We start from the raw sequence: 13,365 nt of genomic DNA, 5'->3' as shown, positions 1-13,365 counted from the left end.
GAGCCATGGATCTAGGTGAGGATGAGAGAGTCGATGATGAGGTATAACCACTACTACAAGATGATTCATTTTTGAGGTCTAGTTTCGATGGTCACGCTATCGAAAACGAGCATCTATATAAACATCGCAAATTTTAACGTTGGAATAAACATCATTAAAATAAATATCAAAATAAATGTGCATAATTGCGTCAAAATATGTGTCGAAATAATAATTGAAAAAACTATCAAAAAATTAAGTTACACATTCATTTTTTGTATAACTTCTTAAAAAAATTTAAGTGTGCATAAGTGCTCATAATACTTATTAGCCGAGTTTTAGTTATTTTTTAAATAAACACAAAGATATGTAACAATATTTATAAAAATTAATAAGCCAGTATTTGTTCGCAAATCTTGCACTAATGATCCCAAATACAAGGATATATGTAGCAATATTTACAAGAAATTATGACAATTTTCTACTAAAGCTCCCATTAATAGTTCCAAAAAAAACCAGTGACAAAAACCAAGTATTTTTTGGCAAATAAAAATGAAATAAGATGTTATAGCTCATCATCGACTCTCTCATCCTTAGCTAGATCCATGGCTCCAAATACATCTATTTCTAGAAATACCTCTCCACCTACATCTTCATCAATGGGTGTAGCCTCCTTTGTTGGAGTAGAAGGTAGTTCATCCGTATCGTCCTCTTCTATTTTAGGCATTAAAATAGAGGTGGTTGTGTTGAAAGTTGTTCTTCTATTTCTTCTTCAAATTCTGGATTAGTTGTTGTGTTTGCTTTTGGTTCATCCATATCGTCCTCTTCTATTTCAGGCATTAGAGGTGGTTGTGTTGAACATTGTTCTTCTATTTCTTCTTCAAATTCTGGATTAGTTGTTGTGTTTTCTTCTTGTAGGCGGACCATGATGTGACGACTGTACATCTAAAGGGCTAACACCATCCCTTGCAAATCTTCACAATTTAGGATCATATTTTTTAACGTAGAGTTGGCCTCTTTCATTGGGCATTCAATGTATTCAAATGTCTCAAATTTTGTTTAGAATGCAAAAAACCTTATTGAATCAAATGCTTTACTCTATTAAATCCAAACTATATATCATACATAATCGATGCATTGATAATCTTTTAAGGTATAGTTAATGGGAAAGTATATCAACACTCAACTTGTTATATTGTTTTTTCCTTGGTTGTTAGTATTATTTTGTGACGTGAATCTCCACACTTTGATGAACACCGATAATTACTATTATACAAGATGCAATCCTTCAAACATGCAAGAAAAGTCCACCTCAATTGTCTGAGTAGAGGACCTTGCCTACCTTCTTAATTGAGATAGATCGACATGCAATAAACATGAGAAGAACAAGGACCGTCTTTCATATACACTTATAAAACATTATAGATTTTATTTATTTAATATTACTAATTTTTATTTTCATGTTATTTTCGAGTAATAATGTCTAAACATAATTTGGTGTTACGTTCATTTGAATTATTATAGTCCTGACTTCAAATTGAGGTGGTTGTTTTGCATTACATGCATCTTATGAGCCACACGGAAGGAACATCATGAATAGAAGTTGATTTTTGCCTTTATGTTCTAAACACAATTGTGTGGTGTTTAAAACATTGATTTAGAAATCATTCAAAAACTATACTCAAAAGACTAATAGTTCAAAGGTAGTGCTTTCTTTATGGAAGTTTGTGTTATTTCATGGCATTCCAAGGAACAAGACACAATTTCTCTCTCATCTATTAAGGCAAATTATAAGTCTCTTACTACCTCTTATGAGGAGGCTAGTTGTATACTTGAATTTGGAATGCAAGATGAGAAGGACCCTATTGCAAAATGTTGTGACATTAATTTATGTTGGAACTTGACACACAATTTGGTGTGTCATGCTCGAAGCAAACATATTAAAGTGGCTTGTCACTTCATAAGAAAATAAGCATTTGCTGGAGAAGTGGTTCTTGAACATGTCCCTTTACAAGATTGTGTTGCTTACGTTTTTACTAAACTACTAAACATGGATTTGTTTAGGAAGCCCATGCACTCTCTTAGAATGAAGATGAGACCCTCCTATTTAAGGGGGAATGTGGAATGAATGCCATGGTCTTGTGGATGCCATTGGTCATGGCTCTTGAATTCTTGTTGCATAGTTTGAATGGTATGTGAGCATGTAGAATGCCACAAGGATGTCCATGTTGGAAAGTTTTTTCCATGTGTTATGCATAGAGTGACGTGGTGGTTTTGTGGTGGCAAGACATTTTCTATAACTATGTATGGTTCAAGAAAGAATCGTATGGTTGTCCCCAAAGTGATAGTCTAGTGGTAAAGCTTGGACTTCATAACCTTGAGGTTGTGGGTTTAAGCCCCATAGGATATATAATGGGTAGGGACACCTTTGTTCACATGGTGTGTTTGTGCAGTCAGAGTTTTAGCCCCAAACACTTGGCTGAACCCTCCTCCTCCTAGGTGGGTGGTCCCCCAAGGAGGAGGATTCCATTGCAATCAAGCTTCGTTGTTCTCGACTCATGAATATCCTCTGTGGTCATAGGAGGATGCCTTTGTGTTGGCTCCATCCGACCAATACATGGCTAATATTTGGAAGGGAAGACGCCCCCGTTGTGGGCGCCCGAGTGTGTGAGTTTCTCTCGTTTAAAAAAAAAAGAATCATATGATTCAAGTACACATTTTTATACCTATGTATCAATTCAACCTATGTATCAATACAATGAAGGTATGTACTCACACGTATACTTTCAAGTACTTCAAATGAAGAGTTTTAGCCCAAGGGCAATGACATTTCACTTGTTGGCAATTAAGCTCCTAGCCACTTGATAGTTTTGCATGGTTTTTGGCTAGTAGTCCCACTTCAAGTCACACCGATTTGTTGTATTTCTTGCCTTTTTTCAAGGTTTTGGCTCGGTTCTAAACTAGTGGGAATTGAAATTTTTTCATTTTTCCTAATACAGTGTTTAAAGAATGTAAATTTGATTCGATATCATGATTTAACATCGAATCTAAAATGAAATGAGATGTAATAGATTGTGTGAGTACATACCTTTGTTGTATTGTTATCGTTGATCTACTCTTCTAGTGGTTCCCATATTGAGCACCATTACTTTGTTGTACGTTTTACAAAGCAACATAAGCAAAGGTTAGAATCAGTTTGCATTCAACATTTCAAAACATGCTTTTGAACATTGTTATTAGAGTGGGGAAACAAACAATATATTGAAGTGTTGAATACAAATAGAGTGGGGAAACAAACACAAGTTGACTTGCATTACCTAAACACTAATTTCTTAAGAATGCCTCCATCAAAGAGTCATGTTGCCCATCTCTACTACACAAACATTGATTAGGACAAGTATAATAAGGTAGTCTTTGAAACAACACCAGGAGAGCCTCATTTCTTTAGAGCAATTGACAATAAAGGAAAAAGTTGTAGCAAGACTATACAAATACCAAAAGAACCAAAAGCTACTGGGGGCCTTCATTACCTTATGAGCCTAAAACTTGGCATGCTTGTTGAGATATATAGTGGGAATCTTGACATAATTGATGGACTAGTAAATGGTGCCGATGGGTTTTTTAAAGATGCAACACACACACACACACACCAACTAAAAGCATTGATCGGGTCGAATTTCAAACTCCAAAATAGGGACAAAACGAAGACATGAGGCACAATGTTTATATCAAAATGGGATACAAAAATCATGAACACCATTACAATGAATTAAGAAAAAGTTCCAAATTGGGAAGAATCCATCGAATATCATATGCAGGATGCAATTCCCAATTCTATACAATATAAAAACACGCAACAATTTACTAATCTCAGAACTAGTGGCACATTAGGGATTGAAATCCCTTCAGCAACGTTTTCAATGAAAGAATGTTTGCTTGTGGCAAGTTAGCAATAAAATCTAGCAACTGTAAGATATCTATCGGATTTCTTAAACAAATGACTAATTTTTAGCCACCATTTCTCAGATTTCCTTCAATCAAAATAGATTTCCTTCAATCAAAATAGATTTCCTTCAAATTTCACCTTTGTTTGAGATGTTGTTGGAAGAAGCATACCAATTAAGAAATTTTGGCCGCTCTCTCGGTTATTCGACAAAAAAACAAATATAAGTGGGAAAATTTGCCTTGAAGTTTCACATATTGATTAGGGTCAATTTTTGTTAATTTTGGGCCAAAAAATAATTGATGTTATTAACACTAAGCAAATGAGCATCAAATAAGAAAAATACATGTGTGCAACAATATGGCATTCTTCTCTCTATCACTTTTTTCTTGGACTCTACCTTGTTTCCCATTTATCCTCTACCCATCTCATCTTTTTCCTTCTACAAGTGGATTGAACTTGTTGAGATAGTGGGTTCATCCCCCACAACACATAGGCCTCTCTGTGGGCCCCCTCTGACCCCACATAGGACCCATATTGGGCCTCTATATTGGGCCACTTTACGGTGCCCTTGGCCCCTTGGTAGGGCCGACTTGGGGATTTTTTCCCTTATTTCTTGGCCGACTAGGGCCTTAGGGGGCTTATATATAACCCCCCTTTTTTCACTCCGACACACATCTCTCACGCTCCCCATGTGAGCATCTTTCCCATACATGGTAGCTTTTCTGCGTCCTACCCCAACAGTTCCAATACCACCTCCATTTGATATCATTCGGCTCCGCTTGTCGACCTCCATCGTCCTCGAGTGTTTACTTTGTCCATCTCCAACAACGGCTTCATTTGTTTCTCCAACGGCTCCGTCAACATTGTGCCTCACTCCCACTCTCCAAGTGATATCTTTCCACGTTCAGCATGTCACTCTCTCTCGGCTTCCCATCTCTCTCATGTCTTTTTGGCTCACTTCATCCACTCTGAGCCACATTTTCGGAATTGTATCACTCCATTTGTGCTCCTATGATATATCTTCGGTTGTACGCCCTTCATCATTTTCACATTTTGATTTCTCGTTCTTTTCATTTTCATTGCATTTCATCTGCAAGTTTCCGTTGCATTTGCCATCAACTCCAGTCCACTTTCTTCTTTTCCCCTTTTTTTTTGGCCCTGCTAAAGGTTTATGGAAAGTAGGGTGATTTTTTTGCTAAAATCAGGGCCCTTGCCCTCTATTCTTTGCTTTTGGTCAAGCTGACCCACTTAACAAAGGGGTTAGTGATGTTAATCATTTTTAAGCATTCAAGTGCCATCCCAACTATTCTTACCTTCATTCTCAATTTAGTCCACGTTACAACAACATCATGAGCTTCTACAGGGGAGGAACCGTACACCCAGCTAGGTGCGGCTGGGGGGAGGGGACTGCTAACCAAGGTGGGGGCTGACGGTCCCCTGCCCGCAACCGCACCTAGCTAGGTGTGTGGTGCCTCCCATGCAGAATAATACTATGGGGAGAAACAAAGGGAAAGGGGCCTCATTCCCACAAGGGAAAATGTTGAAAATATCTTCTGATTAAAAGTAGGGCCATAGTGGTTTTGCTACCTTGTTTTTTCTCATTATCCTAGTTCCTAGGGTTTCCACTGCTTCTTATCATTTCCATCATTTCCTCTGGCCAATTGTCATATTCGCGAGGGCCATACCTTCGGAGCCCCGGACCCTGCCATTGGGGGCAAAAACCCACTGCCGTCCCCCGAACCCCTTACAACAGAAACCTTGTATAAGACAGTGCCAATCCACTACCTCTCTCTCCTATCAATGGATATCTCTTTTGTTCTTCACTTGGCCTCTAAGTTGGATACTGTCGATAAACCTATCTATTTTAATGCCATTGGTACATTTATCATTGACAGAACTTTCGACCCCGTCCTTGCGAGTCCTAGCACCTTCAGTTACAAATTCATTATTTTCGGAAATCATGTGTGCTACTTCTCCATCGAGTTCATTTGGTGTTTCTCCCGTCCCCTTTTTCAGTTTGGCACTCCTCTGTTGCCATTGTCGGAGTACCTTACTATGGCCTTGCTGGAAAGATTGATGTTCTAGAGGCCCATCAAGTCTTCAGCTTGTTAAAGCTAGCCGTCGCCACATATTTCAAGGACACATGGAACAAATAGGGACAAACTAGGCGCAGAGTACCGTCTTCTCAACCTCACATTTGCATACCTCCTGAGGTACAAGCAAGACTCTCTGAGTCTGAAGATCTAAAGGGCTAGGCTACTGCCAAGGGTAAACCACTTCTACGGACTAATTGTATAGAATGGTCTAGAGAGGACTCACTGAAATGGATAGAGAAAGCAAGATCCGCCTGGAAGATATATGCGAATCATGACGCTGCTGTTGTGTGGAAGAGAAGATTTAAATTCGTGTGAAAGGCAACTCCTTCTAACAAGCTTAATTTCACCTTGTGGAGAATGCTGTTAGGAGAAGATTTAAATTTGTGTGGAAGGCAACTCCTTCTAACAAGCTTAATTTCACATTGAGGATCCAATGCAGTTTTCCTTTCGAAGATTCATTCCATCTAGGCTTTAGGTTGGTGCTCAACTTTCCCTACCACATTTTGCGTGAGTTTTTGAGGCTGCTTCCATCAGCTTAGCTTGCAAGACCTCCCTTGGACAGGAGATGGAGATCACACATGGCGTGTTGCAGCAAACAGGTCGGCATAGCATGGCGCTGCAGCAAACAGGTCGGCATAGCATAACACTGCAGCAAGCAGTGCATATGGATTATGGCCCAACATGTTGTAGCTTTACCCACAGGTAAGGTGATTCACAGACGTTGCCACAAAAGCTCCGGCAGATCTTATCTGTTTGTTTTCTATGATCTCAGCCGTGCTCCTTGTACTTTCTTGATCTTTGTGACTCGACGTGGCTGGCATAGCATATTAGGAAGTACCATGTATTGTGTAAGTCTTGAGTATGAGTTTTTTGGCATTTTGAAACAGGTTCTCTGCATTCACTATAGATCTACGAGTTGTACCTTCTCAGCAGGTGCTTCCTCGTCTGTTTGTTTAACGCATGCCTTCTCTTTCTATATTTGGGTCGGACTTTGTTACAGGACTGAGTATTTTACCTCTTTTTTTAAAACAGTGTGTGATTATATCTAAGCATGTTTAGCATTCAATGATCATGTTTAATCCTGTATATGCATGTGTAAGTTTGTACACGTGTGTGTGAGTATATGTGCGTGCATGCTCATATGTATATATATGTTTTTGGGTATTTTTCTCTTGTCATGTTGTAGGTGCAGCAGCTAAGACCTTTTCTCTTTAGTTGGGCACTCAAGGCAGCCTGTGGGGCAGCATAGAGGTGGCCAAGGGGGGAGCAGCCGTATAGCAAGCCCTGCAGCGCAGCAGTTTGGTAGACGTAGCGCTGCCACATGGCACAGCCAGGAGCAGCCGGGTAGAAGCCCTGTGCAGCAATAGCCGGCCAGCAGCCAGCGGAGCCCAGGTGACATGGCACAGGCGTTGACGTGGCACGGGCATTGACGTGGCAGGTTGCCAGGTGACGTTACAGCTGACATGGCACAGGGGCTGATTGCAGAGGCAGCTGACATGGTAGAGGCGAGCAGTCTAGCAGGCACACAAAACGGCGAACAGTCTAGCAGGCGTACGGTTGCGAATCCCCAAAACGCAAGATAAACATCGGGCAGCAAAAACGCAAAGAGAAAAAGCAGTGTGGAATTCAAAAACGCATTCGCCATTTTTTTTAAATTATAAAAATAAAAGAAGGGAAAAAGCCTTTGAAGAGTTTATTTATTTTTTCATTAAAGGAGAGAAAAACACTTGTAGTTTTTTTTCTCTAAGGGGAAAAAGCTATGTTTTTTTTTTTTTGGCCTTGCTAAAGGTTTATGGAAAGTAGGGTGATTTTTTTGCTAATCAGGGCCCTTGCCCTCTGTTCTTTGCTTTTGGTCAAGCTGACCCACTTAACAAAGTGGTTAGTGATGTTAATCATTTTTAAGCATTCAAGTGCCATCCCAACTATTCTTACCTTCGTTCACAATAAGTTTTAGACAGATTTCCACATTACAACAACATCATGAGCTTCTACAGGGGAGGAACCGTACACCCAGCTAGGTGCGGCTGGGGGGAGGGGACTGCTAGCCAAGGTGGGGGCCGACGGTCCCGTGCCCCCAACCGCACCTAGCTAGGTGTGCGGTGCCTCCCTTGTAGAATAATACTACGGGGAGAAACAAAGGGAAAGGGGCCTCTTTCCCACAAGGGAAAATGTTGAAAATGTCTTCTGATTAAAAGTAGGGCCATGTTGGTTTTGCCACCTTGTTTTTTCTCCATGGTATCGGAGCCATTATCCTAGTTCCTAGGGTTTCCACTGCTTCTTATCATTTCCATCATTTCCTCTGGCCAATTGTCATATTCGCGAGGGCCATACCTTCGGAGCCTCGGACCCTGCCATTGGGGGCAAACCCATTGCCGTCCCCCGAACCCCTTACAACAGAAACCTTGTATAAGACAGTGCCAATCCACTCCCTCTCTCTCCTATCAATGGATATCTCTTTTGTTCTTCACTTGGCCTCTAAGTTGGATACTGTCAATAAACCTATCTATTTTAATGCCATTGGTACATTTATCATTGACAAAACTTTCGATCCCGTCCTTGCGAGTGGATCTCCTCCTAGCACCTTCAGTTACAAATTCATTATTTTCGGAAATCATGTGTGCTACTTCTCCATCGAGTTCATTTGGTGTTTCTCCATCGCCTTTTTCAGTTTGGCACTCCTCTGTTGCCATTGTCGGAGTACCTTACTATGGCCTTGCTGGAAAGATTGATGTTCTAGAGGCCCATCAAGTCTTTAGCTTGTTAAAGCTAGCCGTCGCCACATATTTCAAGGACACATGGAACAAATAGGGACAAACTAGGCTCATAGTACCCTCTTCTCAACCTCACATTTGCATACCTCCTGAGGTCATGAGTAAGCTTTCTGAGAGGTGGGTGACAAGCAAGACTCTCTGTGAGTCTGAAGATCTAAAGGGCTAGGCTACTGCCAAGGGTAAACCACTTCTACAGACTAACCCTAGAGAATGGTCTAGAGAGGACTCACTGAAATGGATAGAGAAAGCAAGATCCGCCTGGAAGATATATGCGAATCATGACGCTGCTGTTGTGTGGAAGAGAAGATTTAAATGTGTGAAAGGCAACTCCTTCTAACAAGCTTAATTTCACCTTGTGGAGAATGCTGTTAGGAGAAGATTTAAATTTGTGTGGAGAATGCTGTTAGGAGAAGATTTAAATGTGTGTGGAAACATGGCCCGCTGAGAGTTAAGCGGAAGCTAAATGAGTCCCAACATAATATGTTTCAAATGATCAGAGCTATTGCCATAAGCTCCATCTCGAGTCACATGAATGAGGTCCTTTTTAGAAAGTCTAAGGCCAATTGGAGTCTAGTTTTGGATGTTTGTGAACAGTCCATCAGGATGTTAAGGTATATTAGACAAAGTTCTTGAATTTGCTATTGTCTTGGCAATTTTAGACAAAGCTAGATTGAACTTAGATAAGCTTAGATAAGTTGTAATTTTCCTTTCTTCCTTCTCCTTTTTGTTCAATAAAGTTTGATTTCCTTCGCAAAAAAAAAAAAGCAATTTCGCCACCAAAGAAGAACAAGTTTCTCAGGGAGGTTTGGATCCAATGTACAACGCGGTGCATATACACACGAAGTTTTAGACCAATCCCCACCCTTTTTGTTTGCGGATTACGACAACATCATGAGCTTGTCAGTTGATTGGTCAACAATCTAATGAATGGTCAATGTGGGAACTCTATCAATCCTATTCTTCCTCTATTAAGGGTATTTGCAGACTACAGGCCTGCCCACCACGAAAAAGGTTGAGAGATGTGGGTAGGCACCTTTTTGATAAACAATTGCTTGGCAACAATACTCTTTACAGATCGTGGGCATGCTCACGGATAAGGCGTCCTGCAATTAAGGGCTGTGGACAGGCTATTCCGCCCGAAACTAGAACAGTGGTTGTTGGGCTCCAGTCAACAAACACATCAGCGCTGAGGGTGCATAGGCATGGTCACAGTCTGTAAAGAAATGTCAGACGGACGAGTGATTGTGGTGATGTGATTGGTTGGGCAAAACTTTTTCGTGGGCTTCTACCCAAGTGTGTAAACACCCTAAACACCTAGTTCTTTCGAAGATTCATTCCATCTAGGCTTTAGGTTGGTGCTCAACTTTCCCTACCACATTTTGCGCTAGTTTTTGAGGCTGCTTCCGCTTAGCTTGCAGGACCTCCCTTGGACAGGAGATGGAGATCACACATGGCGTGTTGCAGCAAACAGGTCGGCATAACATAACACTGCAGCAAGCAGTGCGTATGGATTATGGCCCAACATGTCGTAGCTTTACCCACAGGTAAGGTGATTCACAGACGTTGCCCACAAAAGCTCTGGCGGATCTTATGTGTTTATTTTCTATGATCTCAGTCGTGCTCCTTGTACTTTCTTGATCTCTGTGACTCGACGTGGCTGGCATAGCATATTAGGAAGTACCATGTATTGTGTAAGTATCGAGTATGAGTTTTCTGGCATTTTGAAACAGGCTCTTTGCATCCACTATAGATCTACGAGTTGCACCTTCTCAACAGGTGCTTTCTCGTCTGTTTGTTTGTTTAACGCATGCCTTCTCTTTCTATACTTTGTTATAAGACAGAGTATTTTACCTCTTTTTCTTAAACAGTGCATGATTATATATCTAAGCATGTTTAGCATTCAATGATCATGCTTAATCCTGTATATGCATGTGTAAGTTTGTACACGTGTGTGGGTGCAGATACATGCTTGGTGTGTGTGAGTACATGTGCGTGCATGCTCATATGTATATATATGTTTTTGGCTATTTTTCTCTTACCATGTTGCAGGTGCAGCAGCTAAGACCTTTTCTCTTTAGTTGGGCACTCAAGGCAGCCTGTGGGGCAGCATAGAGGTGGCCAAGGGGGGAGCAGCCGTGTAGCAAGCCCTGCAGCGCAGCAGTCTGGTAGACGTAGCGCTACGACGTGGCACAGCAAGGAGCAGCCGGGGAGAAGCCCTGCGAAGCAATAGCCGGCCAGCAGCCAGCGGAGCCCAGGTGATGTGGCACAGGCGTTGACGTGGCCCGGGCATTGACGTGGCAGAGGCGGTTGCCAGGTGACGTGGCACAGGCGGTTGCCAGGCGACGTGGCCTGACATGGCACAGGGGTTGACTGCAGAGGCAGCTGACATGGTAGAGGCGAGCAGTCTAGCAGGCACACAAAACGGCGAACAGTCCAACAGGCGTACGGTTGCGAATCCCCAAAACGCAAGATAAACATCGGGGGCAGCAAAAACGCGAAGAGAAAAAGCAGTGTGCAATTCAAAAACGCATTCGCCATGTATTTTTTTTAATTATAAAAATAAAAGAAGGGAAAAAGCCTTTGAAGAGTTTATTTATTTTTTCATTAAAGGAGAGAAAAACACTTGTAGTAGTTTTTTTCTCTAAGGGGGAAAAGCTATGCTTTTCACCCCAAATTTGTATAAAAAGGGGGCCAAGGCTCTTGTATCCCACAACACAAACTAGGTGAAAGTTTGAGAAGATCTCCTCCACGTGAATCAAGGAGGCATCTTCTCGGGAATTGTACAAGGGCTACGCCGACCTCGAGTGATAAATAAATACCTGCGGGGGTGCCACGCTTTGGGGCCAATTGGTCTTTTGTGCAGGAGCACTCTAGCTCCACTTATTCTTTTTCTTCTTCCTCCAAGTTTACTAATCTAGTTCATAAAGAGTTTTAAGTGTGATTAAGTGTGCTCACCGCCCGTCATGTTTCTGAAGGCCGGTTTCAAGGTTCCATTGCCGGGATTCATCGTCAACTTTTTCAAGGGGTGAGCCTGTGGTCGACACATTTAATTCTATGGCTGGAACTAGTGCGGAGATGAAGGATTTATCTTCAGAAGAGAACGACTACTTCGATGAAGATGAGGAAAGCGAGCAAGAATTACATCCTGATATGCCAGAATTTGAAGATGATGATGCCACCTATGAAGCAAAGATGCAAAATTTGATGGAGGGATTAATGGAACTCGCGAAGGATTCATGTTTTCCACAAAACTTCAAAGCTGATTCTAAACCACGCAAGCAAGGGTCTGAGAAGAAAGCCAAGCCTCAACATTCGGCGCTGTTGCCTGATGGTCGGCACGGCGCACTCGAAGACCCTTTCTCGGAATATGTAAAAGAATGGAGTTTGCGTCCATCTACCCAAATTTTCAGCCATACCCTAATTCTTCTTCTTCTTTTTCCCCACCTACCCATGGAAACCCTTTCAATACTTCTCATCTTGGTTATTTTGGCAGAGGCTCTGTCTTTCATTCCATGACGGGTGTACCCAACATGGGCATGACTGGGAGGTATGGTATGCAATCAGGTATGCATGGAGGTATGTATGGAGGTATGCTAGGAGGTATGTATGGAATTTATGGTGGTGGTGGCGGAAGTGCTTTTGGTATGCCTGGTATGGGAGGTGGTATGATGGGCATGGGATCTAATGTTGTGGGCAACTCTTTTCTCAAACCACATTCCTATGATAATCTTGTTCCAGGTGAGAAGCCAAAAGATTATAAAGAGGGTGGTGTTGCAGTAAAGTTTGATACTTTTAGTGGTGCAAAGGATCGTTTGAAGGCTCTCACCTTCATTCAACAATTTGATGCAGCATTTTCTGGTGGTTACTTCACAGAGGCATCAAAGGTATGGAAGGTAGCTTCTTTCCTAAAGGGAAATGCTCTTCAATGGTGGTCGACACTTCTTCATTAGGGTATAGCACCTAGCACTTGGGTGGAGTTCAAGCAAATCTTCTCTTCTTTATGGTTGACACCGACTTTTGAGGTGGATGTTATGATAGCTTGGCATCGATTAGATTCAACAGATTGTAGCAATTTGGAAGAATATAACAAGAAATTTTGGGATGCTCTGCTACCGGTCACATCTTTTAGGCCCGTGTCACTGGTTGAGCAGGTAGATACATATTGCCTTGGGTTACCCAAGGAGCTTTGTGATTATTGCATTAAAACAAAGGTCATTAATATGACTCAGATGATAGAAAATGCTGAGACTGGATATGCCATGCTTACTGGTCAGATGTCAGGATTCAAGGATCAACGCCTCTTCTCAAAAAAAGCATTTAAAGAGGCAAAGGACTCAAAGGACAACAAAGACACTGAACCACGAGACAAGGGGCAATCCAAGAAGAGGAAATTTCAGCCCTTACCTCAAAGAACGAATGAAGAAAAGAAAGAACTTATAGCTGCCAACAAATGTTTCTCTTGTGGAGAAGAGGGACATCGGTGCTATAGGTGTCCGAAGAGAGCACTTAAAAACGCAAATGACTCACAGGAAGAGCCTAAGGCAAAGAAACAGAAACCATCTGCTGGACTAGT

At 41.6% G+C, this 13,365-nt stretch overlaps 2 long non-coding RNA genes across 6 annotated transcripts in view; one reads left to right on the top strand and one right to left on the bottom strand.

The window, feature by feature from the left end:
* Window positions 1–2,524: 2,524 nt before the first annotated feature.
* Window positions 2,525–13,365, bottom strand: part of LOC147608457 (uncharacterized) — a 41,791-nt gene continuing 30,950 nt past the window's right edge. The window contains exon 4 of the long non-coding RNA XR_015264479.1: window positions 2,525–3,127. This is a non-coding gene — a long non-coding RNA (uncharacterized LOC147608457). The remainder of the gene's footprint in view (window positions 3,128–13,365) is intronic.
* The window catches only part of LOC147608456 (uncharacterized), a 39,479-nt gene continuing 31,539 nt past the window's right edge, over window positions 5,426–13,365 (top strand). For 3 of the 5 annotated variants that reach the window (XR_015264473.1, XR_015264477.1, XR_015264476.1), the window contains exons 1-3: window positions 5,426–6,496; window positions 6,584–6,723; window positions 6,909–6,954. This is a non-coding gene — a long non-coding RNA (uncharacterized LOC147608456). Of the gene's footprint in view, window positions 6,497–6,583; window positions 6,724–6,908; window positions 6,955–7,207; window positions 9,676–13,365 lie in introns of those variants that run through there. The other 2 variants (XR_015264478.1, XR_015264474.1) reach the window with 2 other exon arrangements.

Source organism: Cibotium barometz, chromosome 53, assembly GCF_041138505.1.
Source record: "Cibotium barometz isolate CiBa-2024 chromosome 53, ASM4113850v1, whole genome shotgun sequence".
NCBI classification, from domain to species: Eukaryota; Viridiplantae; Streptophyta; class Polypodiopsida; order Cyatheales; family Cibotiaceae; genus Cibotium; species Cibotium barometz.
Note: the sequence above shows the minus strand (reverse complement) of the source record. Positions and strands in the feature narration are given on the sequence as shown.